Below are 5,849 nucleotides of genomic sequence, written 5' to 3'. Positions count from 1 at the left end.
GGTCTTTTCTGTTGAGTTTTCTGCACCCTTTAAAATTTGTTATTATGTAACATATATTAGACAATGTTAATAAAATTTAATAAAATGTTCACTTTATTTTGGCAAGCTAAAAATCTTTATGAGTCTGTTTATTAAGAATTAAATGCTAAGCGCTTTTCATTGATTCATAACATTTTGACAATACTAACCTTTTTACAGTTGAAGAAACTGAAGTTTAAGGAGTTTATCCTAAAATCACACAGCCAGAAAGTGAGTGAGCAGAGGGGACTGGACCAGCTTTAACTGACTTTTAAGGTTCCTTTCCCCATTATTCAACCAATGATTCTCAAATCTGAGAAAAGAGTAAAATCATGATTTCTGGATAATGGACACAAACCTCCCTGACTTTGCAGTGTTATCTACATGTGTCCTCTACATACGTATGTCACTGAGAATCATTGCCAGTGTCCAAGTTAAGAGATCAGGACTGCATCACAAAAGTAAACCAAATTTTGTCCCAAGAGTCCAGTTTCCTCTTATTTAAATGTAGTGGCACTTGTAACAATACCCATCCCTCAATCATTAGAAAAGAAGAACAAAGAAAGCAAAGTTGTGAAGGGGGAGGGAGGGAGGATACTGAGTAAAAGGAAGGAAATTAAAGACTGTGTATACCCCTCTTTCCCATTGTCTTCCTTTCTCCATCTATTTTCAGTAAAATATGGCAATATATTTTACATAATTATTTGAACTGTTATATATATGGAATTTATTTAGATGCAGGATTTATACTGTATAAATTTGCTCTGGTAAAAGTGGATGCATGACCTATTTTCTTAGAGTAAAAGAATTGTTGCTGCAAATTTGTAAGGGTAGGTTTTCCACTCACAAATGACCGAAACATGCTAATTTCTTGTGCAAGAAATGCATCCCAGGCATCAGCAGATGTGGGTACAAGAACCGCTGCATTTATAGGAATAATCCATGTTCATTGAAGATGATTGATTGAGAGATTGGAATGGTGGTTTCCAGGGGCTGAAGGGAGGGGGAAGTTGGAATGTATTAGTCAAGGGTACGAAGTTTTAGTTATGCAAGAGGAATAATTCCTAGAGATCAACAGCACAGAGCCTATAGTGAACAGTGCTGTACTGTAAACGTAAAGGTTGCTAAGTGAGTAAAACTTACATTGTGTTCTTGTCACACACACAAAAGATAATAAATACTGATTGTGGGAGGAAACTTCTGAAGGTGATGGGTGTTCATGGCATAGATTGTGGCTGTCATTTCACAGGAGTATACTTATCTTCAAACCCACTGTATACAATAAATATGTATATATACAGCTTTTTCTATGTCAGCTATATCTCAACAAAGTAGGTATATTTATTTAAAATATCTCAACAAAGTAGGTATATTTATTTAAAATATAGGAATATTCCCAAACTCATATCTAAGTCTGGAAACAAGTCCTGTTGAGGGCAGGCAGAGACCTATCAGGCATTCCTGTGACTCTGCAGGATGCGGGGATGCTTACCAATAGAATCATGGGTGAGAGCCATTACTTTGAAGTCCCAGGTGAGGCCATGTTTCTCCAGATAGGAAGTGTGGATCAGTTCTCTCTGCAGCCCTGCAGTCCCTCAGCTCTGCCCGGTGCCCTCACCATCTCTTGCTCCATTGTCTGCTGTGGTTCAGGCCTCACCAGCTTCATTTTACAATCTTGGGCATGCACAGAAGATTTGGGCATGGGGGAAAGGGTTATGAGTAGGGGGGAAATTTGAGGAAGCAACATTGGAGAGTCAGATTTGGCCATGTCCAGGACACGTGTTTCAGATTTTATAATCATATTTATTTACATTTGTATTTTAATCTCTGCACCACGTGTCCCTCCATAACAACCTCCAGACAATATCTTTTGACAGAGTTGGTGGCCTCTGTAAACACAGCCGAATTAGTAGAATCTGAAGTCACATTATTTATTAATGACTTAATCCTCAAAGAGGCAGCATCATTTATTAAAAAGAATTTTTGGTGTGGGATGTTATACTTGAAATACTAAATCTGATACTGTGACAAGAGACACCTATTCATTCACAAAATGTATTTAAATCGGATGACTCCCAACTTCTTTTTGCTAAAAAGTTAAAATTCCTTAACATGAACTTCAACATCTTCCTTCATTCTGCTCCCTCCACATTTTTCTACTAAGTCTCGCCACTTTCTTCACTTGTCTTATTATTATTCAGTATAGACAAAATAGATATTGTCTTAAAAGGTCCAGTTTTTTTTTCTTTCCTGTTTAATAATTCATGCTATTCACTCCTCCCTGGATTATTTTTTTCTATATATTTGTTGAAATCCTATACATCATTCAAGTCCTAGGATACATGTCACTTTTTCACCCTAAGCTTCTCCTCATCTTTCATAGCTAAGCCCTCAGAAACCATTGCTGATCCCACTGGTTTAGAACGTGGGCAACCCAACCCTATCCTGTAGTTATTTGTGCATCTGTCTTAGCTCCTTTATCAGGCTCTTAGAGGGAAGAAACTCATTGTTATATTTTCTGCAGTGCCTAGCATAATTCTTGGCACATAGCAGAGATTCAATAATTGAATGAGTGATAGGCAACAGAAGAGAATCTTAGATTTTATGCTTTATTAGTGAGGTCCTTTTGTTGTATATTTTCATAGAATGGTTAAAAGGAAACTTGTTCATAACAGGATCTCCAAATGTTATCCCAGGATAGGTTCTGGAATAGTAATATATAAAACCCTCTTGTAAGCTCGTGGAAAGCATTCCAAAATGTCAAAGATTCTGGATTTAAAAACAATGATGATGACATTAATATGGAAAACACATGTCGTAATTAAGAATGCATATGTATGTGTTCATGCAATATGTTAGATTTTGTTGGATTGATATACCTACTTCCCAAAGAATAGAACCCATTTGTGACACAGAATGTTAAGATAATTTGTCAGTAACACATTCATTGCTACAAGTTATAACAGTAAAAAAATACTATAAATTAAAGCACTCACATGGGTCATTCAACTCAGCCAACAATACACCTGAATAAAAAAAAAAAAAAGGAAAGCTGGACTTAATCTCTAACCCTGTCATTTATTTCTTTCACACAAAAAGTATGGGACACAGGTGGCCAGAAGTCAAAGATCATACTCGGCCTGAATGCTTCATAAGGCACAGTCCAAAAGTATGGGACCTGCTGGGTGAAATCAAAAAGTCACCAGAATGGAGTACCATTTTAGTGACCCAGGTCAAAGGCCACACTGCTTTCGGTGTTTTACAAACGTTTGACAGATTAAATACCCACCTCCTAGGGATAACGAATAGCCATGGAGCTAAAAGTATTTTCAAGCATTAAAGCTTCATTCAGAAACCTCCTTATGAGGGGTGTAGGTCACATAAGATTAGTGAGATGGTTAAGCTAATTTTTTTCTGTTGTCAATAAAGTACACTCTGGGCAATATTCCTGAGTGTAATCGCAGGTCACCTAAAATGAAGACTAGAGAAATAAAGAAGAAAAGAGCGGACAAAAAGCAATAGTTAGACTTGTCCTTCTCTGAGAAGTGGTATTACACTTTTTAACATTTTTTTCATATTTTACTGTGTGTGTTTTTTTCTTGGATGTAACGTCATTTTTATCTCCAATCTGTGTAAATTATTTCCTGATATTCAGCATTTTTAAAATTTTAATATTTCTAGAAAACTGACCTGTTATAAAGATATAGTTTGGCAAATAATCTGGGGTGCTATCAGGTCAATTAAACAGGCAATGTGTGGAAAAGTACTTTATAATATTGTGAACAATGCTCTGAAATTAAGGTACTATTGCTACTTAACACAATATCTCTTTATTCTTCTTGAGCTCTTTCAGAAAATGTGCTCATAAAATCAGTCTGTGTTGTAATATGCCTCTCCCTTTTTTAGTGTTCTTTTACAGTTTGAAAATAATAATTTACTTCCCTTTGTGGCTTTATGCAAACCAATGGTTTAAATGATCATGAGTCACAATCACCTGGAGGGCTGTTAAAACACAGATTCCTGGGCCCCAACTCAGAGTGTTTTATTCAGGAGATCTGGGTGGGGATTAAGAACTGGCATTTCTAACACATGCCCAAAGGATGTGGATGCTGCTGGTCTGGAAACCACTGATCCAAACCATGTGCCATCATAACAATTTGAAAAGTGAAAGAATTCTCTTAAAAATTTGGCTATGTTCAAATGTGCTAATATTTTATATCTTGTAGCTTTAATGGTAATGCTGTCTTTAGTTTCCACTTTCATCTGAATGTTTTACCAAATAATTTGTCTTTCTTCTCTAAGTTAGGTATCACCACAAACATTGTTTTATTTAATAGTGACTCCTAGAAAAATCTAAATGCCATTTTAAAAGACTTATTATTTATTTTTTTTGAATCTTGCTAAATTTTTCATTATCATTCTTATTGTTCTTTAACATCACAGATAATGGTGATTATGTTTATACTGGAAAGAATAGGACTGAAAACTCAAGCCATTCATTTTCTAAATTAAACAATGTTCATCTGCTTGTACTCTACAGATTAATTACTGGTTCCAGGATTTTACTATGTGTCACCTTTTTTTTTTCATTTCTCATCAAAAGTGGTTAAGACTCACTTCTCTCTCTAATGCCTTTATTTTACAGTGGTCATTGTCTGCTTTTCTTTTTTTCCAGCAGGCAATGCATTTGTCACATATATTTTATATTTTTTATAGTAATCTCAGGTTACTATAGTAATCTTAACATATAATTTGGAAAAGTCCTGGAGAAATTGTGCCCAAATCACACATTTTTCATATTCGATTTAGCAGAGGTGAGATGTAGCCTCTGTTGCCAATAACAGTCTTTCCAAACCAGAACTGGTTAATGTTCTGCACAAAGAGATGGATAGGAAGAAGATGAGGACCCAGGGGTACAAGATAGGAATGAACCACTCAGCCCTTAGCATCATATCAAAATGCTGCAATGGGTATTGCTATTGGTTTGCTAGTGCAGAGTTTTAGCCTTTATTCCTCCTCTGATTATGTAATTTTCTAAATCTGTTAACATTTTTAGGTCAAGAAATAAGGGAAGTAATAGTATTCGTGCCCACCATTTTTTAAATTTATAGTCATTTAATTATAATTCTCACCATACCCCATTATAGATGAAAAGTTCTAGTTTTAGCTATTATTTCAATAATTATTCATGCATAAGAGACTGGTTTGTTAACTTTTTTAAGATTTCCATTTATGCATACATACAAATACCATACAGAGTTTTCAATTAAAAAAAAGAAATAGGAAAGTATTAGTAGCAGGCAAAAAAAGGATATGGTCAACATAAAATACATGCTAATAATACATTGTGTTTAATTTTGTTATTTAACAACCCTTTTAAACATAGATGTAACATCTGTTTTTAAATATTTCAAATTGACTTTTATTTGTAGCCTAAATATATATAGTTAGAAGAGATAATATAGAGAAAATATTATGAAAGGCAAAGGTATGAGTATAATAAGTCGTAAAACTAAAACAAAATGAAAATTGCAGAATCATTGTAAGTTTGTACTTTTCTTCATTTTCTTCTGAAAACATTATAAAAATGACTAATTCTAGAAAAGAATGCACTCAGAGTATCTGTTAGTTTGCTCAGTCTCACTTTCCTTCTCTCATTTAGACTCTTACCATTCTATCAAAAATTGTAGGTAAAATCCTGCTACAATTTACAACAAAGTATGAAAAAAATCAACTAACCTTTCTTTAAGATTACAAATAGCTTTTTCATAAATTTTAAAATATCATCTTCACTATTACCACAACTGTGAATTTATTTAATAATTTCCTCA

The sequence above is a fragment of the Cnephaeus nilssonii genome (assembly GCF_951640355.1).
Source record: "Cnephaeus nilssonii genome assembly, chromosome: 8".
Taxonomy (NCBI): domain Eukaryota; kingdom Metazoa; phylum Chordata; class Mammalia; order Chiroptera; family Vespertilionidae; genus Cnephaeus; species Cnephaeus nilssonii.
This window is presented reverse-complemented; position numbering follows the sequence as displayed.